Source organism: Camelus bactrianus, chromosome 35, assembly GCF_048773025.1.
Source record: "Camelus bactrianus isolate YW-2024 breed Bactrian camel chromosome 35, ASM4877302v1, whole genome shotgun sequence".
Lineage (NCBI taxonomy): Eukaryota > Metazoa > Chordata > Mammalia > Artiodactyla > Camelidae > Camelus > Camelus bactrianus.
The window spans coordinates 25,584,261-25,609,999 of NC_133573.1; the positions used below are offsets into that span (position 1 = coordinate 25,584,261).

Consider the following 25,739-nt stretch of genomic DNA (forward strand, 5'->3'; position numbering starts at 1 on the left):
GAACCTTGACCTTGGACTACCAGCCTCCAGAGCTGCGAGATATCAATCCCTGTTGCTTGTAAGCCACCCGGTCTGCAGAGTTTTGTTACTGCAGCCCTAGCAGACTGGGACTGCATGGTAAGCCCTCCCCTCCTGGAACCTGAGGGCACCCCAGAGGTGTCCCCCCTTCTCGAAGCCTGCCCCATCCAGCATCCCCCACCCTCTCCGTCTGTACTCGCTCGCTCTCCTGCAAGCCCTGTCCTACTCCTGAAGCCCCTGCATTTTCTGGAACAATGTGTCAGCTGCAAAACCTGCTTGTGTGTGTCACGTTGACTCTGTGGCTCCCCAAGTGGGGTCTGACTCCACGGGGTCTCTCCCAGGCCTCGTTTTGCCGTGCAGAGAGGGGACACTGAGGGACAAAGCGAGGGACAGGACAGTGTGGGTCGAGGATGGCGGGAGAGTGCTTCCTCTGGGTGGCCAAAAGTTTATTGTTGCTGTTTTAAGTCCCACCTAGAAATGCAGGCTCAGTTCACACTACGAGGGTCAGTTTCTTGCTGAAAACCCTGACCTAGGCTACAGAAGAGAGTCACATTCTTCTGGTTGAAAGACCTTTGACTTTTTTTTTTTTTCTTCAGTTCTGCAAGAGCATTTGTCCCTTTTCTGACCTTGAGCTGCTTGAGGACCTTCTCCAGTGGGCCCCCTCCCCTCGCTTCTGAGTCCATCCTCTGGCTGGGGGGAGGGGGTGCGGGAGGCCTTGGGGTGGGTGTCTGGCCGCTCTTGTGCCATTTACATGGTTTGCAGGCTCTGTGAGCCTCTTCCTTCAATCCGTGTTCTGGACCAGAGTGGGCAGCTGGGAAGGGCCATGATCTGAATGTTCCTACGAGGGAACACACAGGGAAGAGGCCACACGTGGGAGAATGGTTGATGGCTTTAGCCCTTTATCCCTTGGATTGTCTCTTCTGTCCGGAGTCCCAGCAGACACTGGATCTGAGCCAGTGGGGTTAGCATCTTAAACTGGACAGGATTTCTGATGGACAAAGGGCCAAAGGAACCACGTGATGTTCCCTTAAACAGGAGCCACCGTAAAGGAAGATGGGTACAGTCATTAATGTTCCGTTCATTTTCCCAGGGTGGGGAGAGGGTAGGCATGATTCCTTTATAGCCTGCCACCCAGGGGCTGCCCTGCTTGGGCTGGGGGGGATGGAGGGATTGCTGGGGTCTCAGAAGGGGAATATTTGTAGAAAGACTCTTTCTATAATTTTCCACTCCTGCCGCCCTCTTTCGGAAACTTGATACCATTTACTTATTTATCATTTTTGCAAATAAAATTGCAGCTCTCCTGATTCCATTGCCTCCGGGCACCAGTACAAAACATAAAAGTTCAGTTAAAATACAGGAGACAGAACAGCAACAGCTGTCAGCACCTATTAAAACATCTACTGTCCGATGCGTCTTACGAAGGTAGGTCACGTGGCGTCCTACCAGCGAGGCCCGAGCCAAACAAAAGCAGAGCTTCCATGTAAAGCACCTTGCAAGTCAAATTGGAGAATAGAGGTTTCAGGTTTGTGAGTGGTTACTTGTGTGCTAGTATTGTACTAACATAGCTAATGTCCCATTGGTCACCCCCTCTGTTTCCTGATCTACTATTTAGCAAGGCACTTGGGGTCTATAAAAGCCAGTTATGGGAGGGATAAATTAGGAGTTTGGGGTTAGCAGATACAAACTATTATATATAAAATAAATAAGCAACAAGGTCTCACTGTAGAGCACAGGGAACTGTATTTAATACCTTGTAATAGCCTATAGTGAAAAAGAATGTGAAAATAATGTATAAATGTATAACTGAATCACTATGTTGTAACCCCCAAAACTAACACAACATTGTAAATCAATACTTCAATTTTAAAAAGCTAGTTACGAAAGCCATCAGAGCAATTTCTTCACGTCTACTGCAGTACCACCCTCCTTTTTAAAGCTCCAACTGTTCAAGCCCTGATGGTAGTAAGTTTCTATTCAGTGAACAGCCACCAGCTAAGAAGGATGGGTGGGTGGGTGAACACAGCTCCTTGCTCCGAGGACACTAGTTTTGCTGGGGGAAAACCACAGCCGTCCCCAGTCTGACGCCTTCTGTTTGGTGTTTCCAATTCAGCTAGCGTCCCCTCCTTCAAGCCAACCCTTTCATTTTACCCCTGGGCAAAGAGAGAAAAAGGCAGCTTATGCTTTTCTGTTTAAATCACACTCTGATCGCCTGGTGGGGGCGGGAGGCGGACTAAAGAGCTTGTCTTCTGTTTTATCACCCTCCTCCAAACCTTCGTACATTTTCCCTTTTGGTGCAGCACCCTGGGTGGAATAAAGCCGTGGCCAAGCTGACAGATTAGCACCAGGGAGGAAGGACATTCTGCAGGAAGAGGTGTCTAAGGCCAATCTCCAAAACGCCTAGAGCTTTTTCCAGTGACAGATTCCCCCTTGATCTTCCGCACTTTGATCTGGGGCTGTCCCACCGGCACAGCCCCACCGTCCAAGGAGAGGGGGAGAGAGGAGGGCAAACAGAGTCGAGGTGGCCCTGAGCCGGAGCAGGATTCCGGGTCACGCAGGGAGCGGGGCTGCCCTCAGCCGTGGGAGTGGCGGCCCCAGAGCTGCTCTGCAGGCATCCGAGGAGAGGATCTTTGGACATTTTCAAATGTCAGGAAATAGCAACAGGGAATTACGATGCCAGAATGACTGTCTTCGTTGTACGTTCTGAGGGAAGGGCCCTGTCATAACAAAGCCTTTATTCCCCCTGCTGAAGTCCTGCAGCTATTACGTGCTTCTCCCATCCCGGCGTGTGATCCGGACCAGCTCGGAAAAGAGCCAGACGCCCGTCCTTTTGACAAATTGAGTGTTGGACCAGAACCCCCTTGGGAAGGAAGACATTTTCCTCTGCTTCTCTGGGTTCTTCTGGCTGGTCTAAAAATTAAACTGACACGGGACAGATGAACAGGAGAAAATGAAACCAAAGTTTAATAATATGTTCCCACGGGAGAGACCCCAGCAAACCGAGTGATCGCCAACATGGCTGAAAGCATCGCCTTAAATCCTGTCTTCAGCTCAAGACAAAAGAGGATGTTGGGGGTGGGAGTTTGGGACTTCAGAGAAGAGGAAGGCTAATCACAGAGATGGAAAAGCAAACGTTTGGTAAACAAATGTTTGCTGGGTCCTGTATAGACAACGGGTCACAGAAAGGAATTTTAGCCACCAGACATCGCCGGGTCCCTTTCTGCCTGTGCACCTAGTTCTCACCAGAGTGATCTGTGGTGATGCTCCCTGCTGGAGCAGGCTCTTTATCTCTGTTCTTTTAGGAATTTAGGGGAAAGGTCAAGGTTCTTCCTGAGTCTTCTGAGCCTTGATTGTTTTCAGCTTGCAATAAACCACATGCCAAGAGACATGGGGGGGGGGTCAAGTTTTCCATCCTGATGGCCCGAGGAAAGGGGCAACAGCTTCATGGAGAAGGAAATTGTTAGCAGAGAAGGAAGACGATGAGGGAAGAAGGAAGACAGAAATTGACTCAGGGGAGAAAGGTGGCAGCGCTTCAACCCTGGGGAAGTGGCCTTCACAGAGGTGTCCTAGAAGCTGCACATTCTTCCTTTTTCTACATAAATATTTTCACATTCATCCATAATTGTCTGGCTCCCTCTATTTATAAAGAACTAATGAGCATGAGATGGTCCAGAAAAGAAAGGATTACAGTTATCTAAGTGCCTACTTTAAAGTTGTTTTTAATCAGACATTTGGATAATGTAATTATGGCTCATGGCTTTATGGGAGAAAATGAGACTTCAAAAAAATAAGCCACGGCAGAGTGCAGAAGGGTGCTCTGATGGTGGTTCCCCATTTCGTCCGTGGGTAATTACATTTCCTCATTCTTCCTGTAATCAGGCATCCAGAAGGATCTCTACGTGTTTTAAAGGGCTCAGGTTTGATGGTAGTAAAAGGCTATAGAAAAACAGATTGGTGAGTGGGTGCCGATTGCCTCCATAATAGAAAAACAGTCATAAAAATGCCATCACCTGCATATTGTGGGAAGATAAAATGCAGTGCTCATCACGGACGAGTGGTTTGTCTCGTTTGGTCCTCGAGCCATAATCAATTGTACATCATTAACAAGACACAAAATCTTTACTAATTAGCTTTTATGATTATATTGTTATTGCACGGAGGCATTTAAGGCACTGCCAGTGAAGGAGATTCGATGCCCACAAAGAAAGAATCCTTAGAAAAGGGGGAAAGTAATGCCCCATGGCTCATGCTGTGTCTTCAGAGATTTTTCACTCACTGTTAACCATCTGTAATTTGGAACTCAATTCACTGTGAAGATGAATATTTTTAGTAAGTGAGTGACAACTGCTGAAAAGAGGGAGAAGAATATTGAGTGTGCTTTCACACCAGGAAAACTGGAAGAAAGTCAGCTGTTGAAGTTATCGAACAAGAATAATTGTTCATTTTCTCTTCACTTGAAATCTTCAGGGCTTTTTTTTTTTTCTTACCCTACATATCATGTCTGACAAATTGCTCTTCTCTAAATGTAAGAAATAGAATTTAGCCAATTAAAAAAAGAGTTAGAGCCATACCTTACACCAGGAGACATTTCAAAGGGATCCGAGATGTAAATGCAAAACGGAAAACAATAAATGAATCAGGAGAAACCATGGGAGAGTTCTTTGATAACATCAGAGTAGGGGAAGCCTTTTTAAAACCATGACACAAAACTCAAAAGCCATAGAAGAAATATCAGGTAAATTCAGCCCCCCAAATTTTGCATGCCAAACTGACAAAAACAGACTGAAACAGCCATCAGCAAAGTCAAAAAAATAAATAACAAGCTAGAAGAAAAATATTTGCAAGGCTGCTCTCTCAAATATGTAAAGAGCTGCTAAAATCAAAATGATAGAGTCCAGCAAACCAGTAAACAGGCAAGGATATGAATAATCATTTCCCAGAAAGGGCTATTCACATTTTCCTAAAACATATGGAAATATGCCCAACTCTACTCAAAAGGCAAATGCCAATTAAACTATGATGCGTTAGCACTTTTTAAAAAAAAATTTTTTTATTGAATTGTAGTCAGTTTATAATATTGTGTCAATTTCTGGTGTACAGCATAATGCTTGTGTCATACGTATACATACAAATATTCAGTTTCATATTCTTTTTCATTATAGGTTACTACAAGATATTGAATATAGTTCCCTGTGCTGTACAGTAGATATTTGTTGTTTATCTATTTTACATATAGTAGCTAGTATCTGCAAATCCAGGACTCCCAGTTTATTCCTTCCCACCCCTTTTCCTCTGGTAACCATAAGTTTGTTTTCTGTGTTTGTGAATCTGTTTCTGCTTTGTAAATAAGTCCATTTGTCTTCTTTTTTTTTTGTTTTTAGATTCCACATATAAGTGATATCATATGGTATTTTTATTTCTCTTTAGGGCTTACTTCACTTTGACAAACTCCAGGTCCATCCATGTTGCTGCAAATGGCATTATTTTATTATCTTTTATGGCTGAGTAATATTCCATTGTATATATACACACCACATCTTCTTTATCCAGTCATCTGTCAATGGACATTTAGGCTGTTTCCATGTCTTGGCTACTGTAAATAGTGCTGCTATGGACATGGGGGTGCACACTTTGTGATTACCAAGTTGGCAAAGATCAGAAAGTTTGACAAGAGATTTTGTTGATGAGGGCATGAGGAACAGGCTCTTTCCCAGTGCTGATCAGAGTATAAATTGGTACAAAATCAAGGGAGGGCAGTTCAGCAATTTGTAACAAAATGACAAATGCGCAAACCTTCTGGTCCAGCAATTCTACTGCCAGGAATTTATCCTAGAAACATTTTTGGGAAAAGATTTATTTAAAAGCTATCCATCTCTGCACTGTTTGTAAAAGAAAATGCAAGAAAACAACCTAAATGCCCCTCAGTGGGGGGCAGGGTAAATTCTGAGACATCTATCCAGTGGAATACTGTGTTTCTGTAGAGTAAATATGAGGGTGTTCTTTGTGTACTGATTTGGAAAAATCCCCAAGTTATATTAAGTTAAACAAAAGCAGCAATATGTGGGAAAGAGTATATAAATATGTTTTGTTCAAAATGGAAAAAAAAAAAGATGTTCCTTGTTTAAAAAAAAAAATCATAGTTCTTAGTGCTTAGAAGATTAACTGCCCATTCCAAAGGCTCCAAATAGCCAGCACGTCTCCCATTTCTAATTAGCTTTCCTTCTGACTTGAGCAGCCTCTGTAAGGGTAAATATACATTTTTTTTTAAGAGCAGCATTTACTGATTGCCTGCTAGGACTTCCATAAACCTCATCACAACACTTTCAAAAAGACAGTATTGTCTCTGTTTGATAGATGAGAAAACTGAGACTAAGAGAGGAAAAGTAACTTGCTCAAGGATACTCAGCTAAGAAAGTGCAAAGCCAGGACTGGAACCCAAGTCTGTCTGGGTCTGAAGCTCGTGTGCTTCTCACTAAGGTGTGCATCCCCAGCCTCTGGGGGCCTTATGTGACTGGAAAGCCATGCATCAGGACCCCCCACCCCCCGCAACGGACTCTGCAGCTTCCTGAGCTCCATCCCAAATCTGTTGGTCTGACCTCTGGAGTAGAGCCTTCACATGTGGGCTTTTCAAAGCTCTTTGGATGAGCCTGATGGCACAGAGGTCCAGGACCACTGCCACTCAGTGACAGGAATAGTAGCACATGCTCATGCTCACTCGCTGACCGTCAGACCACCAACCACGTGCAGTTGATCCTGTCAGTATCCCCACTGCGGCTTGGACTTAGAGCCAGACATTAAATAATCTGCCCCATCACAGGGCTAGTAATGGGGTGGGGGCTGAGATTTAAGGCCAAGTCGCCTGGCTCCTGGGCTGTCATGCACTATGCTGTATTCCCAGCCACGTACGGAGCTCCTATCCAGTCACTGCAATCATAAGACAGGACATCAGGATATTATTGTAGCACCGTGCTGGTGTCCATGAGGGTTGGGGTAAACAGGACCCCAAGGCTTCCTTTCTGTTCCCCAGAAGGAAACCAAAACTCAGAGATGCATAGGAGGACGATAGTTTAAACACCGAACAGAACTCCCTGCTTCCTTCCAGGTTCCTCGCGGCAAATCAAGTCGTCATTCGGAATTGTCCAGACCTAAGTTAGGAAAGATTACACTTGTTAGAAAGAGACAGGGAAGAAAGGGCAACTGCGCATCCATGTGCCCTGGCTTTTAAAGCTGTCTTCTGTGGATGGATCAGTTTACAGATATTTTTATAGCAACATCCTTGTTCTTTTTTCCCACTCTGTGTTTGATGGGGAGCTTGCTGAACATCAATACTGAGTTATTTTACTTTATTGCTGCCACAAAACTGCCCTTAATAAAAAGTGAAAGAAAGAAGAATGAAAGCTATGGTCTCTTCACTCTATTTCTTCAAGAAAAGCCCATCATCAAAGTTTTAGGGTTTAAAATTCTTTATAGAGAAAATGCTTTCCTGTCATGAACAGAAAATACTTCAGGTGCTCTATTTGCTTGTATATTTCTCTCCCTTCTTAGCAGTTCCCCCCTCGCCTTAGATGGCGCTCATCAAATGGGCCCAACCTTGGGAATAAGCCACACCTGGATCAAATCTTACTGCTGCCTCTTCTGCGCAGTGTGGCTTGAAGGAGTGTCTTTACCTCTCTGAACCTCAGTTGTTAAACCTCTGCTCCACAGTGTTGAATGGTATCTCCTGGACGGAGCTGTGAGGCAGGCGGTGTGGCAGTGAACCACCATTTGTAAAAGCCTTCACCAAAGTGGGTCCTGCACTGTGGATCCCCTTACATCTCAGATCCTCTGATAATGAGACACATTCTGCCTCCTTACAAACGGATGACATTTTTCTTTAGCCTTCCCCATTTTCCTTCTTGAAATCTTCCCACCATGCCGTGGTGATCTTATCTGAGACTGAACACTAGAATCACTTCCAAATGTGCAGAAGAAAACTTTTTATTCACAGTCCTCCCTTAATATCTTCAGGGGCTTGGTTCCAGGACCGCCCCCTTCCTTTGTGGGTACCCAAATCCAAGAATGCTCAAGTTTCTTACAGAAAATGTCCTAAAATTTGCATATAACCTACACAATCCTCCCATACACTTTAAGTCATCTCTAGGTTGCTTAGAATACCTAATACAATATAAATGCTTTGTAAGTAGTCACTGGTGCATGATGCAGTCAAGTTTTGCTTTATGGATTGTTCTGGAATTTTTTTTCCTAGTATTTTCAATCTGGGATTGGTTGAATCTGCAGATGAGGAACCTGAGGATACAGAGGATTCAGCTGGAGGGCCAACTGTATTGTTTGTGTTGCTGTTTTCCTTTTCTGTTTCAGAGGAAGGTTAGGACTTCAGGGATGTTTATAAAGTGTTCAGAAATAGATTAAATGTGAATGATTCTTTAGGGGTGCATAACTGAGCCTGGCTGAAAGCTCTACTTCATCCAAGATGTGTTTAAACCAAAATAAGCATGTGTCTGTCTCTTTCTGTCCATCTGTCTGGAGTAGAGGGACTTGAGCAAATTTCAACAAGAGAGGAAAACTTGTTCAAGCTTGAGGGAAATGTTTTACTGAAGTCTGTGCATGGCTTCTTCCCAGAGATAGTGCTTCTCCTGGGCTTTGCAGCTGAATTCTCAGGGATTTGTCCTCAGAAGTACTATGTGTACCATTTCAGCTGCTTCTAGAAGGAGCTATATTTTAAAGGGGGAAAATAGAACAACAGTGGAGCCAGGAGACAGAAGTGAGAAACACAGCCATCTGCCTGAGATATTTTATACCCCAACCTGAGGCTCTCTGGACCAATTCCATGAAACGTGGGACAACCTGGCAAAATGGAAACTGAGAGCCTCTGATTTGGAATGGCCCTGTCTGCCATCTTGAAGGATCATTGTTCTGCTCCACCTTTCAGATATGTTAGAAGAGGAACAGAGAAGAGGGCCGCAAGGTCACCACTATGTATGCACGTACGGTGCTTGGTTGGCCCGTCAAAGACCAGGCCAACACATTTTTCCAGTCCCAAGAAGTCCCGGATTCAGTTTAATACTGCCGTGGATTGAATGGATCACCCTCCAAAATTCATATGTTGAAGCCCTATCCCCCAGTGTGATGATATGTGGTGGTGGGGCCTTTGAGAGGTAATTAGGCCAGGAGGCTGCAGCCCTCATGAGATTAGTGTCCTTATAAGAAGAGACGGGAGAGAGAGGATCTGATTCAGCCATGTGAGGACTGTAAGACAGTAAGAAGACAGCCATCCACAAACCAGGAAGAGGGCCCTCACCTTGAACCAGACCCTGTTGGCACCCTGATCTCAGACTTCCAGCCTCCAGAACTGTGGGAAATAAATGCTTGTTGTTCAAGCCACCCAGCCTGAGGTATGTTTGTTACAGCAGCCTGTACTGACTAGGACAGGTGCCTCCAGTGGCCCTTCACAGCTCTGACCTTCTGTACATCAGTCATCCAAGTCCTCCACTTCATCATGCCCCCCTAGCTTCTATGTGGCTTTCCACTTTTAATCAGAGATGGGAGACTGTGATCATCTTCCACAAATATTTACTGAGCATTTAAAATACTTTGAGTTCTGCTCAGAAGAAAACAAATTTAAAGGAAAATTGTTACGTACATTTTACAACAGAGACAGATTAGGCTCCAATGGGGTGATTTGTCCTACAGGGAGAACCAAGCTGGAATTATAGGAATGTTCTTGAATGTCCAGCCTGTATCATTTCAGGGCAATTCTACCATATTCCTAAGATTGGATATTTTTTCTCCTTGGGCATTTCTGGTCCATCTGCAGAAGATGCTGTCACCACAGAGGTATTGTCTGCCCTTTTCAGAGACAGAGCATGACCCCAAACCCCAGGGGACATTACCTTAGATTATTTTCCTCTGTAAAAATTGTTTCTGGACAAAAAAGCATGTGGTAGGTGCAAACTGTTGTAGCATTGAATTATCATTTTCCTTTTCAATTAGCACCAGTAGCTGTCACCTTGTGTGACCCAAACTGAAAAAGGATTAGCATCAACATGCTTTTATTCCAACACAGTGGTTATCAACATAGGCATAAAGCTGTCAGGCTTCCAGCTACAGGCTCCAAAACGCTCCAGCCACTCAGGATGGCTTTAAACTGCTTTTGGATTTTATAGCCAGAGAGTGAACTTCTTAGCAGATTTCCAGCTGGTGGCTCGCTCCTCCTTTGGGATGCTGGAGCTCTAGAAGCGCAATATGTTGGCAACTGCAAAGTTTGCTATTCAAGTAGTGCAAGAACAATGGTTGGAGGGATGGAAGCCACTGTGACAGAGAAGAACAAATCTGACTCCATATTGGATCTGTTTCTTTTACTTTAGCCTTTGCATTCTGTTGCTTTTGCTACAAGTCAGTCACTAAAGGGACATTGCCTATAAGCTTAAATTATACATAAAGGCCCATCTCTGGGAACTCTGTCACCCAGGTAATGAGCATTAAGCTAAAATACCTTTGTTTAGCTCACAGGAAACATCCTGACGGGGCCCACCTGTGAATGACTACAAGCAGGAAGAAATTCACATCCCCTCCAGAGGCTGACCGGAACCAGGAAATATTTGAATTACTCCTTCATCTCTTTGTATAAAAGAAGCCCGAATTCTAACTGAGGCAAGAGGGTTCTTGGGGACACTGTTCACCATCTTCTCAGCTTATTTGGCTTTCCAAATAAGGTCACTATTCCTTGCCCCAGCAACCTGTTTCTCAATTTATTGGCCTGTCATGAGGCGAGAAGTATGACCTTGGCCTCGGTAACAGAACTGGTGCTTCCCTCTCTGTCCCTACCTGTGTGTAGTGCTAAGAGTCTTCTTTCCCCAGATCCTTATCATTCAAACTACTTGGGGCCAATATTCTTTGAGGCATTGAACCAGTGGACAGCCATTCAGTGCAAAAAACCCAATGGATTGAAATTCATGCTTTGTCTGGTACCCACCCAGTAAAGACAGCATACAGGCAGACCTTGTTTTTGGCCCTTCACTTTATGCAGGTTTTTACAGATTGAAGGTTTGTGGCAACCCTTTGTCAGATGATAGTTAGTGCTTTTTAGCTATAAAATACCTTAAAATTAAGATAGGTACGTTGTTTTGTTTTTGTTTTTGTTTTTGTTTTAGACATAATGCTTTACAGACTTAATAGACCGGTATAGTGTAAGCATAACTTTTACATGCACTGGGAAACCAAAAAATTCATGAGCCTCACTTTATTGCAATATTTGCTTTATTGCAGTGATCTGGAATATCTCCAAGGTCTGCCTGTATTGTTAAAGCTAGTCATTAGAACATTCTGTCAAATGGAAACCTCTATTAATTGATATAACCATGCTTCACTGGGCATAGTGAAAACTCGGCTGCATCATGGTGACCTGGAGGCGGTGAAATATTCTGAAATGTCTTGAATCATCCAAGAAAGATTAAAATATATTCACTGTTGTTTTAGTGTTAAGTGTATTTTATTGTATCTCATATCTTGCAAATTGGTAATGCATACCTAGTATTTTTGATAAGACTCTATAAAACTGAGTGTCTGATTTGACATAATATCCCATTTCCTAAAAGAGCAGGAGGGTCGCAGCAACGTCTTGTTCCATCTGGCTGGTGGTTCTGCTCGAGGCAGAGTTAGGTGATTCTTTTTTTTCATAGGGAACCTAGTAGATATGAGTTAGCATCTGCCTCCTTTTTCTTCTTAATTGGGCATTCGCTTTATAGATTTGAAGATGATGGGTACGTTTTAGAGGGAGGTACTCTAACTAGTTGTGCCCCAAGCCAGACAACTAGCTGCTCCGAAGTTTCTCAAAGTACAGCATTCTCTTTAGCTAATGGGATTAAAGAAATCAGTTTTATTGCTCTAGTATCTCTCCCTGTTTCTTTAGCACAGCCCCCAGCTGTTCGATGAGAATTTGAATTCCAAAAAAACGATCCCTCTTACAAGTAATTTTTTTTTAGGCCTGAGGAGGGCCAAGGAGTCATTTTGGACCTGAATGGGCTCTGTTCTTTTCTCTCAAAAAAAAAAAAAGGGAGAGAGAGAAAGAAAAAGTAAGTTTTTTAAGTAGGTGAGAGGATTTGGAGAGCAGAGAGATACTGATCTCAAGGTTTAGAGGAGACCCAAAGGAAAGCTGACCTCATTTTATTGGCAAAAGATTACACTGTGTATTTATAGTTTGTGATATTGACTTCTTGAAGAGAAAAGCTAAAAGCATATTGGGGAATGTTACCACGTTAAAGAAGGAGGATGTGATAGTCCAATCCAGGTAAATATCTTTATTTGATTAAGCAGCCATGCCAGCGACACCAAAGATTTAGGTTTTGTTTAGGTTAAAAAAAAAAAGATATTTGACATTTTTTTCCATATTATTCAGCTTGGGGGACTTTTAAGTTAATCTTTCATTGCCTTCCTGGATATATTTTTCCTCTTTTTTACCCCTCATGTCTGGTTTCCAATCAAATAGGTATGAGAAACAAAATTTTAATCTAAAATTATTCTTTCTTCTCTCCCATTTTGAACCCACAAGCCCCATGGAACCATGTAGGAGAGGTTTCAGAGGAAACCAAATGGGGTGCCTGGTACCCCTCCCACCGCCTTGCTGTCTCCTCTTTCTTCCTGTTGTTACACGCGAGGCTTTGAGGAGCTCTTGGAACCACTGCTTGTTGTAGGGTTGGATCATCGTCCTGCCCAAGGAAGCTGTCGTGCTTGAAGTAATGGGGAAGATACACCCTAATAAGAGGTCTCTTTTTCAACAGCTAGAATTGGGAGATGGAGGGGAGCAGGAGACGATAGGGGAAAAGTAGGAGACAAAACTGAATATTCTTCCAAGCCCTTCAGAGGCCTTGCCAACCCTTGGCTAATGCTGAAGTTGGCTCTCCACTGTTGTGTGGCCTTCTGACCCCGGCGTACCAAGTGTCACGTCTTAATCAAACGTGAGACACCATCTTGGTCAAATGGGTTAACCTTCTCAGGAAGTAAATTCTGTTTCAGTCTACACTGAAAAACGTTCCCTTCCCTTCCACATTTCAGGTTGTCATCTTTTACTTTGCCCCCTTTATAGAGTCTTTAACATGTCTCGTGGAGGGTCAGGGCTTTTCCTTGAAATTTGTCAGAAGTGTCCATGCAAGCAATCCGTGAAGCTGAAAACTAGAGGAACTTACGTGAGGATCTGGAGGAGGGCCCACCCTAGCTGGTGCTTGCCTGATGGTGTGAAGTCTCTACACTGTTCCTCTCTGTATGGATCTCTGATTATAGGCCCATCGTATCCTGTGTATATTTTTAAGGATGAATTATTACCCTTGGGAAAGCATTTAGTCATCGGTTTGTTGGAAAATGATATAAGGTAGCTTATGAACTGGACTTAATTTATGACTTTTGGGTAGGTGTGCCAAATTGAAGTCAGAGTGAAGACCGTGTGAACAGGCCAGTCTAGGGTGAAAAAAGGGGTTTATCTTCCACATGTTGTCGCCCTGACCATGGTGAGTCCAATCTAAATGCAGCAGTGAATTCTCAACCTTCCCTGTGCTGCTGCACACACCCACCCCCCAAAGACTCCCATGAACAAGGCTGTTGACTTCTCACCATGCTCACAGTTGTCTAAAAAGACTTAGAAAGATTCTCCCCTAGACCAAAGTCTAAATTCAAATATGGACCAAAATCTAAATTTGAATCCCATATGGTCCCACTCAGTCTGAAAGCATAAATTAGAATCAAGGCGATGTGAAACTAGCTGTCCTCCTTAGCATTCTAAAGCAAGGCCAATAAAAAAAAGGCATAGCAATATTTGGATAATATTACTTTGCAATTATTGAACAAATGTATAATTTAAAATTTTGAAAGTGGTAACATTTCTTTATCTTACTAGGGAAATTCTAAAATCTTTTGTGGGGGGATGGGGTGCTCCCCTTCCCCCACCCTATGATGTTACGGTTGGGTTTTATAATGTCCATAAAAGTGCTTTATGTTTACCAGAATCTGGCACTAAAGAAATTGAAGCTATATGGACTGATGTTATCTGTGATTGGGGGGGGTTAACTGAGCACTTTTTGAAGGTAATTTAATACTTTCAGACCTTTGTGATGTCATTTGATGCCTTGGAAAAGGTAATTTATTAAATGATATTTTTGTAACTTAAAAGCATTAACAAATATGAAAAGTAAGCAAATTATTCCTCTTTTAGTTTTAGGATCAGGTCTGTAATATCGTATGTGAGGCCATCCACGTTTCAAAGGGATTTGATGTTAAGTCATTTCAGGAACTTAACAAAATATCATCTGAAGAGCGAAAGAAAGCCTGGGGCTCTTGATCTGTCTGTTGCGCAGTTCAGACCCATCTACAGAAGGAATAAGAAAATAGATTTTTTTTTTTAATTTTAAATTGAATGGGAACCTTCCCTTCTCATATTCTCATTTTAGAATAAACAGAATCATGAAGCCTCTCAAGCAGAAGCAGTGCGACTCTTTAAATCTAACAATAATAATTACATTAATAACAGAAATCTACCTTTCCTGTAACATTACAAACTTTAACACTGCTTCCCAGGGGGTAGGGTATAGCTCAGTGGTAGAATGGATGCCTGGCAAGCACAAGGTCCTGGGTTCAATCTCCAGTACCTCCACTGAATGAATGAATGAATGAATGAATAAACAAACCTAATTACCTCCCCCGCCACAAAAACATTTTTTAAAAAAAACTAAAAAAAAAATGTTTCCCATCTCACTCTTGCAGTGTCAGTTATAAATTAGTGATGAAGTGCTTTCTTTTTTTTTTTTTTTTTTTTTTTTTTTTCTGGTTAATAAGAAAAGATTTTAGCTGGGCGTTTAAAAAAAATCTCTTAGGAGATCGGAACAATGTCATGTGAAAAGGATTTGACCCTGTCTCCCATTGCTGATCTTGAAGATGGAGGAAGCGGGCCACAAGCCAAGGGATGCAGGTGGCCTCTGGAAGCTGGAAAAGGCAAGAAAATAGATTGTCCTCTAGAGCTTCCAGAAAGGAACATGGCCCTTTCAAAGCCTGGATTTTTAACCTGGTGAGACCCATGTTGGACTTCTAACCTACAGGATCATAGGGATAATAAATCTGTGTTGTTTCAAGCCACAGGGGAAAAAAAGCTCTTAACTGTCACGGCCGTAGGATACTGGCATGGTTTACTAGGAAGGGCTGTGGAGCTATCTTTGTCTTTGATGATGAAACCAAAGTACATTTAGAGACACGACTACATTTGCTTCTCATCCCATTATTGGGTCCAGGAAAAAGGCTTTAGCCACTTTTTTCTCTTTACTAGAAGAATATCCCACCCTTCCATCAATGTCAATCATATATAAGGCAAATGTTGAATCATATCCAAAATAAAGTACAATGAATATGATCCCCCTTTCCTGAGTAGCCTTTGGGACCATTTGACTTGCACACATTTCATTATTTATTGTCCTGTTAGTTTTATGTTAATTTCACATATGAGAGTTTCCCCAACTTGACTGAACACTCTGAGAAGAGGAGACATTCTGGGGGCAGTTTTTGTTCTCTCCACAGGAATGATTATATATAGGACACTTAAAACAGTTTAATGGACTCATGATGGATAGAATCCCAGCCTAAAGGTAGTGGATGGATGAGATCAGTGGTTCCCAAACCTGCGCATGGATCAGAGCTACCTGAGGGTTTGTTAAGACACAGTTCTGCACCCCACCACTGAGATTCCGATTTAGGAGGTAAAGAGTCAGGCTGATAACTTGCATTTCTAAGGATTCCAAGATAATGCTGATGCTACAGGTCCTGAGGCCACAGTTGGAGATTCAGTGTATTAGATTCATGTTTAAAGTCTCCTCCATATTGTGTCTGATGCTATTTAAGATCTCTCCCAATGTTCAATTGTGATTTAAGAGCACAAAGCAACAAATGTAGTCAAGGAACTTACTGCTCACCCCACAAGCGAAAGACCTAAAAGAAAGCACGCTGAGCTCCACGTATATCAGGCCATGAATGACTAACTCTGATTAATGATAATAATAATCTTCTAAGTGAGGTTGTATCCCACATCATTAGCACAGCTATTACCCAACTTATGAATGGATCATACTGCACGGTTTATTTGGATTCTGTTGTTTGGAACTCAGAATGTGTTTTGCTGTGGAGGAGTTGTGATAAGCAATCATAACAGATGTCTAACTCATAATTCACCCGAAGGTAGTTCTAAGAGTACCGTGGGAGCTAATCTTGGATTTCTAAAGGAACAAGTCTAAGAGGTACAACTCTAGATCACCACTAACTGAATAAGGTACCTGGATAGGAAAAAAATGGAGGAAGGAGGTGATGTTGCATTGTGGATGTGCTGGGTTCTCACTGGCACCTCCAGGTGATGGCTACTGTGTGTTCAGCGATGTGGGGATAGCCTGACACAGATTTCATTTGCCCTCCTCCTTTCATCAGTTACGGGGAGACAGGAGGTGCCTTTCTTCCATGGCTGAGTCAGTGAGCACAGTGAGGCTGACGAGTCCCAGGAGAGCTACGTGACCCTCATGTGGCACAAACCACGGAGGATACTTCTGGGCTTTTTTTTCCTGTAACCTCTCTCTTTGCTTCTGAAGGTCCAGCAGTGGACAGGTCTACTTGGATACTTCAGTGCCATCACCTATTCTCTGCTTCCTCTCTCACCTTCTCCTAGAGGCTTGCTGTCTGCCCCCAGGGCTTCCCTTTCCCTATTCTGACTCAGATTTACAAAAGACATACAGCTGATGAAGGTGTTTTGGGGGACACCCATTCACCACGTGTCAGGGGCAAACCCACATCACCTGGAGATAGATAGGTATTTTTCGTGGAGAAAGAAGAAAGGGGTTAGGGAATTGAGGAAATGGGCAGAGGACAGGACCAGTAACCAGAGACAGACCCGGCATAGGGCACCTGTGTTGGCTTCAGTCCTATAGCCCCATATTGCTACATAAATAGTCTCAGATCCTGCACTGGATCCCAGGTTTCCCCTTAGAAACCCAAGATCCCAGCAGGTTCTCTGTTATCTGGGGGTCAGGGAAAGGAGTAGAGGAAAGTGATCATTATTGGCAAATCAGAAAGAAAATGTAATTCCTCTAGCCACTTGGCTGGTATTGTTTGGGGTAAACCAGAACAACTCCTTCCAAGCTGGCCGCTTGTGAACTGGAAAATTGCCGAGTAAACACACACACACACACACACACACACACACACACACACACGAGTATAATGTGTGAATGGATTTCATTGACGGCCCATTCGTACTTTCTGATACCTGACTTGGTAAACAAGTAGAGACTGCACGAGGGTCTGGATCCTTTGAGAAGGAGGTAACTAACAGGGAAGTAAACATGCAAGGATTTTATCAGGGAAAGTGCCAGTGGGAGAAAATGGGATGGAGTCAGGAGAGGCTTGGGAGAGTGGCCAGGCTGCAATGTGTGTCTGACCCTGAGGGAAGGCAAGCATGGTGACATGTCCCAGACCCAAGCAGAAGGAAACCTCTGGGGAGTCCTTGAGCAAACTTGTCCCCCAGAGCTGTCCTGTGTCCCTCAGGAACAGGGCAGCCTTAACGTCCTTCCTGGGCTCAACCAGTAGCTGGGAGCAGACGGTGCGAAGCGGGATCTGGAGCAAACATGCTGATGGATTTCAGAGCCGGGCAGCTGGGCACACTCAGGTTCTCATGTCACCTGTAGTGGACGTTCTTCAAGGTGTCCTTTCCCCATATGGACCAATAGCCAGTGTCTTGTGTCAATGGAAAAGTTGTGCTTTGCGATGGGCATGGTATGATATTGGTTTTTAAAGCCAAAAAAAAAAGAAAAGAAAAATGCTTCATTATCTTCAGTACTTAGAAAGTAGAGAGCAGAGACCATTAAAATCCGCCATGATCTGAAATTTCTACTTTAAGCCTGCAGTTTCAGTCTCTATCCCTCTGGACTGGTCTTAAGAGCTGGTACGAGGAGCAAAATGATCTGTCATGGCCTCATTTTTCTCTCGATGGTTAATGAAAGGGCAATAAAATACCGTAGAGCCTGGAGCCAGAGGGAGCGAGGAGGCTGGGGAAGGGGAGGGCAGGATGGAAAAAGCACCCACTTAATAATTGCTGCTTAATAGTCAAGAATTGGCAGTGCATCCTTTTTTTTTTTTTTTCGATTGCTAAAATTTTCATTCTTTTGACCTAGAAAAAGAAATCTTGACCTTTAAATGTGGAGCACCCAATTTTTCATTTTATAAATAATCTGTGGTGCATTCCACTGGGTGGAATGCATGGTGATGTTCAGAAAACCAGCTGCCACCTAGTGATATTCCCAAAGTGAAACAGACATGTATCATGGTGTACTTTCAATTCTGTAACTAATTACCTTTCTGTCTAGTCTGATGTTGAACTGGAAAAATGAGGAGGTAAGATATTCAAAACCTGACGGGTACTGTATTTTTTAAGCTGTTTGTGAGAAGTGTGGGTGCCCTGGGGAGCAGGATTTCTTTTAGATGACTTTTGAACAGCTTAAGTAATGCCAAGGTCCCCGTGATGTTGCACACACCTTGTATTCTAATTGGATGACACTTGCCTCCCTGTTCTTTTAGGCTTAAAATAATGTGTCACAAAATTGGCAACCTATCAAAAGATTTTGCTTAAAAACTGATCAAAGCCATTCAGGCATCAGAATGGGACAGTTGCTTAATGTTCAATATTACTTTTCTTGGGAACGAATATGTAGACTCCAGGTCAGACTGTTATGGTTCCAGATAAAATTGCTAATTGTGATGGTTAAGGAGGGACGTGTCTAATGACTGGGGTTCAAATTAATAGCCAGTTAATGGCTCTAAGAATAAAAGACCTTTTGTTTTTGTCTTGTTCAGAATGAAAATGCATTAGCCAGCTCTAATAGTACACAAATGAGATTAACAAAGAGCTTGGTTTTTCTGAGAGAAAGAACAGCTAAGATTGTGATGACAATGATGACAGATGAGTCCAAGGACAATTTCAAAATGTGAGACTTGGGCGAACCTCAAAGGGCATGAAGTGAATCCCAGTAAATTGCAGGCTTGGGGCGGGTGGGCATTCAGGGGAACAGAAACAGCGAGGTGTTTCTCAGAAATGTGACTCAGAGGGGCTTTCAGGATTTCAAGAAGGTGCATTTTCTTCTGTGAAATGGAGATTTAACCATTAAGGTGAACAATTAATTAATTGCCTATAGACCAACCAGGCTATCCCCTGAGTTTACATAATAATGAGCAAACTACAAATATTCTTATTTTTGCTTCACATGTAAAAAAATGCAGTATTTCATGCTATCTGTCTGTCTCTCTCACATGCTCACACACGCGCGCACACACACACACATATACACACACACACACATACACTTTTATGGGCACACTCTTTCCTTTGCTCTATACCAAAAGGAAGGAATGGTCTCTCTAGTTCTGTGCCTCAGAATACATACAAAACGGATGCACTCCCTACAGTTATACATCTGAAATGATGTGTAGTTACTTGAGGTCTATTTGAATAAGCTTTTCCCACATCAATGAAGATGCTTATCCTTACATGAGCTTAATTGTGGCAATGAAAGATACAGACGTTGAATGGTCCTATTATCCATAGGGTGTTGGCTGATGTGGGTGTCACAGGTTACCAATTTGCCACCTAATAATTATCATTTAAATACTTGTTTGGTATGGGAAACCGCTTTCCCAGCTGCTAACATAGACTAGCAACGGGGTTTCATCAAGCCACTGAGTGGGGCAGGCTTCCGATGAAAACGTCTTTAGAACAGAATAATTTCCATTTCTGTTCTTATTTTTTTATTTGACTCTAGCTAAAGAATTGAAATGTAACGTTTAGAGGAAAACAGCTGAGAAGTTTCTGATCTATGCCATCTGCTTAGAACAAAATGTTTTGCCAAAATGTCTTCTGAAAACATCCAAACCCCAGTATTCATGCTTTCTCTAAAAACAGGAGACAGCTATTGAGTTCTTGGTTTGAACTGCACAGACAAGACAAACTCTTAAATAATTGTTTTTCAGACGATTACCAAAAATACTGATTATTTCATACTTTTGGGTGGTAAACAATAATCACCCAGAACACTCCCATTTTCTTATCTAGAAAAAGATGTAATTCCAACCAGGTGGAAAAGATAATCTCGTTCAGATCTGTTACATACTTCTCTTCCCAGATTCTGTTCTTGCAGAAATCATTTGACTCAACTCTTAGTTCCAGAGTAGTAGGGTGAGCACCATGCAGACTTCTTTATTCAATGAGATTTTGGTTTGTTGTGTCTACTTACACTCTCCAATTCCCCCGAAGTCAAACTGGGTGTTTCTTCACTTTCCTTTTCTTTTTTTGATTTGTGCAACTTTAGAGACTGGGAATCAAATAATAAACTAGGGCCCCAAAGGACAAGTGAGCAGGGGGATGGAGCATGTAGTTGTGAGGGACCCTGCAGTCAATTAGAGAGCCGATTCCATGGAACCCATGACATCCGGGGAGACGGGGACATGCAGAAAATGAGAAGTGCTGGGAACCCAGTCCCGGAAGTCCTTCCTCGGCACGCTCTGCTCTTCAGCACCGCCACACCTCTTCTCCTGGCTCCTGGCCCTTTGGAATGGCTTTCATTTCCTGCAGGCCTCTCTTCTCTGCTTCTCCCCTGCTCCCTCCAGGCCCAAGTCCAAGGCTACTTCTTTATTTAATCTTTCTTCTAAATTGAAGTATAGTAAGTTCACCAAGTTGTGTCAGTTTCCAGGGTACAGCAGGATTGTCACTCATACATATATTCATTTTCATCCTCTTTTTCATTATGGGTTCCTACAAGATATTGGATATGGTTCCCTGTGCTGCACCGTAGAAACTTGTTCATCTATTTTATATATAGTAGTTAGTATCTGCCAATCTCAAACTCCCAGTTTATCCCTTCCCACCCCCTTTCCCTCCTGGTAACCATGAGTTTGTTTTCTACGTCTGCGAGTCTGTTTCTTTTCTGTAAATAAGTGTGTTTGTGTATTTCTTTTTAGATCCTACATCTGAGTGATATGTGCTATTTTTCTTTCTCTTTCTGGCTTACTTCACTTAGTATGATGATCTTTAGGTCTATCCATGTTGCTGCAAATAGCATTATTTTATTCTCTCTTATGGCTGAGTAGTATTCATATATATATATATATATATAGCAACTTCTTTATCCAATCATCTGCTGATGGACATTTAGGTTGTTTCCATGTCTTGGCTACTGTAAATAGTGCTGCAGTGAACATTGTGGGGGATGTACCTTTTCTAATTAGAGTTCCCTCCAGATATATGCCCAGAAGTGGGATTGTTGGATTATAGGGTAAGTCTGTTTCCAGTTTTTTTAAGGAATCTCCACGCTGTTTTCCAAACAATGGCTGCCCCAAACTACATTCCCAGCAGCAGTGTAGGAGGGTCCCCTTTTCTCCACAGCCTCTCCAGCATTGATCATTTGTGGGCTTTTCAATGATGGCCATTCTGACTGATGTGAGGTGACACCTCATTGTAGTTTTGATTTCAGAGGCTGCCTCTTGTAAGAAGTCTTGCCAGGTCCTCCTCATTGATACTGAGCTCTTCCTCCCGTCTTCCTGTGGCTCGTTCCTTTTTTGAGAGTGTTCCCCATGTTTCATCTCACGTCTGGGTCCTTTCGAGATCTTCAGTCCCTTCCTCCAGCCCTTATCCCTTCTATCCCACTGTCTCACCCCACATATTTTTGGCTTCTCTCTCTCTTTGTTTTTTGTTTTTTTTTTTTTTTTTCCTTTCAGCTGATAAATCTGTACAAAGCTCTCTCGTCTCAAAACATCCCAGTGATGCTACGTTCCTGCCCTCTGCATCTCTCCTTTCAAACCTAAGTCTCTTGAAAGAGGAATCAGCATGCACTGTTTTGATCCCCACATCTTATTTATTAGTTAATCCTTACCTTGCCCGCATCCTTACCGCTCTACTACAATTGCTCTGATAAAGGTAATCAGTGACATGCAAACTGTGGAAGTGTAGCCTTTATTCAGTCCTCCTGTATTAATCTCTCTGTGGTCCTGATGTCACAGACAGTATCTTGTTTGAAGAAATTCACTGTGGGTTTCCCCAAAGTCAGCTCCAAGGAACATAATTTTGAGGAATATGAATAGGTTTTATGTAAACGGAAGAGCTCCCTGGTTAAATGATATTAGAAGCATCTACCTACTAGAGTCCCCTTTCAAGAGTCACACTACAGATCAGCAAGCCAGTTTTCCTTCTGTCCGGAAAACTCATCTTACTGTAAGCCCAGGAATGCCCTTTGGGAAATGCTGCCCTTCAAACTGGACTCCCCCATTACTGTTCTCTCCTGGTTCTTTGAATCCCCATGGCTGTCCTCCTCTTTAATTCCCCCACCACCACACTTTTTGTTTTCTAGTGGTGGAGGGGGGTGGATTTCCTAGCATTCTACTCAGACCCACTACTCTACTTTCTATCTGTTCTTTCCTAGGGTGAGCTTGTCCTCTCTGTGGTTTTAAGTATCTCCTACGTATTGATGGTCCCTAATCTAGGTCTCCAGTTCTGAACTTCCCACGTACTGTGGACTCCCAAATCCACATTTCTACCCTGCATCTCCACCTGGATGTTCCTAGATGTTTTCTTTACCTTGATGCTCCTCAGGCAACTCAAACTCAACATGTCTCCAATTGATATGATCCTTTTCTACTTCCACCCCTCATTTTTGACCTGTTTCTGTTCCTGAATACATGGTATCCATTAATGGCACCCATCAAGTCCCCCTCACCAGAAAACATGGGAGCAGAGTCAGTTTTCCCTCAGTCTTTCTCCCAACTCAGTCCAAACTACAAGACTGTCACAATGGGACCAATGGAGAGCTGCGAACCAAGCATGGAGTTTCTTTAATGGCAAAGGATATAGAAACCTAGGAAGGTGGTTGGACAGAAGACACCAGGACACCCCCTAGGTGGGGATATGACTTCTGGGGCCCCAGTGCCCCATGCCCTGCCATCTCAGCAGACCGTGTATTCCACTAAGTGTCAGAACTTTGCCTGTGACATTTTTAAAGGGTATTCTGCCTGGCACCCACCCATGCTGGGCTCTCCTGGAGACCGTGTCTCTAAGCCTGCCTACTCACCATGGGATTGACATACTGCGTGAGTGGGAGGGTTGGTAACTAGCTCTTTAAGCACAGTCTTGGTATTAAATTATGACAGTCTGACCCAAGTACTCTTCTTGAACCCCTGGGCTCCCTTCCTGATTTGAGTTTTCACCTTTCAACTCTATTTTTTGGTGCCTTCCACGCATGACATTCTTATTTTCTAATTAGGCAGACAGTGATTCTCGGGCAGGCTGGATAAATGGGACTTCGTGGACTGGGGCTCGGACATACCTGTATTTAAATCCCAGCTCTCCTATTTCAGCTCCTGTGACCTTGCACAGGGCATTTAGAGTTCTTTGTAAACTGGATATAAAAATACCTACCTTGTAGGGGAGCCATGAGGGTTGAATGAGAGAATTCACATAAAGTGCCACGCACAGGGTGGGCATTCAGTGAGTGGTGGTCACTATCAGTCAGTATGTTGAATTTATCTTTGTTTTCCAGACTGAATCTATTCTACACCTGTTCTCTCACCAGTACTGGCAGGTCACTGATATAGCTCAGGATTCCACTAAAATATTCTCCTCTTAATTAAAAGTTTTCACATAATTTCCTGTCTAAGTGCTGGGAAGGTCTTAGAGGCAGTAAGCCTGAAATTCAATACTTAGATAAATAAAAAGTACAAGGTATTTAGAGCCTCCCTAAGATACACCGGATTTGGGTTATAAAGCCTTATCCGAGTCTCTCACATAATAAAAATCTATGAAATGTAATTGATCAAACTCAAGGAGATGGAGAGTCATACAGACTCCTCTGGGATTTGAACTTGAAGTCTTAACCAGCCTAGGCATAGCATACTTGAAGCTTAGTGTGCTAAGCTGTGCCCTCCAGCTATGTGATTATATACAGCAATTTACTCTGAGTGAAAAGGAAGAAATGCTTGCTGAATTACTGTTTTCCCTAGTCCCACCTCTCAACCATGGTAACTGAATTGAGATACCATCTCACAGAAACAGTGGGCCCTGCGCAGTGAAGTGAGTCTCATGAACCAAGACTGAAATTAATTTTCAGATCACAGTGTAGAATTGAATTTCTGTTTTTACCATAAAGGCAAAGCATATAGTGATTTTCTCTGAGCTCTGATTCAAAAATGTACCTTCCCATCTCAGCCGAACATCATTTAGGTATTTATCTGAAAAGAAGTAATAGTCACTTGTAATCAACAGTGGATGGGGGTGAAGAAAAAGCCAGCAATTTTTCATTTTCACAAATGGTAAAATGAATAGCACAATGGTGTCTCTCACCTCCTTTCTAGCTGTGTGACTTGGGACACATTGTTTAAGTGATTTATTTTCCCCACTGACAAGATCCAAGGATCAGAAGTTCAAAGACCTAATCTCTAATGGCAGGTCCCCAAACTGAGCACTCAATTTCAATTTTCCTTACCTGTAGAGTGCGAACAATGTCTAACTCACGGAGATCTTGAACATGAATTTGTCATGCAGGGAAACATTCATCAGTGACTAAGAGGAATCTGATAGCGTTTTAAGCTAACATTTCTGCATGCTTCCTAAATACCAAGCAATGCCGTACAGGCTTTTGCATGTGTTGCGGAAGGCAGATCACATACCCTGTTTTGCAGATGAGGAAATGTGGACTCCGGATGGTAAATGACATGCCCAAAGTTACACAGTTGCTAACATACTGAGCCAAGTCTAGAATGTGGATCTTCTGCCTGCGATCTTCTGCTTCCGAGTGTTGCAAGGCTACGCAGCACATGGAGTCTGTGTCTGCATTTATCTTCATGAAACTAACGTGTCTTATTTCATGTCAGGCTTGGGGATTCTTTTTACTTTAAGCTGTATTACCTTTCTCCTTTCCCATGCCTTTAGTTTCACAGAGGGCTTGAAATCACCTTGAATTTTTTTCCCTTCTTCTTCTATTCCCTTTTTTGGGTTCAAAACTTTCTAGTCCTAAGTTCCTAATCGTTCCAATGATGCAGTACCCTTAATGGGGCTTTGGAAATTGCAATGCGCTTATAGACAGAAGGTATTGATGATCATCTTGCATTTCAAACCACAGTTCCATATTCACGTATATCAAATGTCAATTTCCCTCACCTTGTAGGATCTGGCTTCTAGAAATTTCTCCTCTCTTCCCTTGAGGGAGTTCAAAGTGCAACCTCTCTCTGGGCCCGCATCAGTATGTGTCAATTCTTTTCTTATCCTTTGCATTTTCCAGGAAATGGTTTTTCTGTCTGTTCTGCTCAGCCACAGTCTTTTCTGCCATCCCCATCACTGAGTTATTTTTGAGTTCAGATTCCACCTACATATCTGTGTCCCGGAAAGATATTCTGGCACCTAAAAAGCTCCTGCCAGTTAATTTCCTTCTGTCAGGAGTGTTGCCCTGATTTGGACCAACTCTTGACAGCTTCCCACGGGCAAACACCTGCAGAAACCTGCCTGTAGCCACAGGTGGATTCCAGAATGTGCAGAGTGTCTAATGCTGCTTTTGGAGGAAGAAAAGTCATTGATTTTTCTGGAAACAGTGGTGGAAAAGTAAGGAGAACCTCAGCTCCCCACAAGTCATTTTGTTTTTCAAAGGGAACAGCAAGAGCCCAGAACATCTTTTGGTTCA

The 25,739-nt window shown here is 42.9% G+C and overlaps 1 protein-coding gene across 2 annotated transcripts in view; it reads left to right on the forward strand.

Moving 5' to 3' along the window:
* CELF2 (CUGBP Elav-like family member 2) overlaps positions 1 to 25,739 on the forward strand; it is a 471,642-nt gene that overhangs the window by 124,823 nt on the left and 321,080 nt on the right. The window lies entirely within an intron of this gene.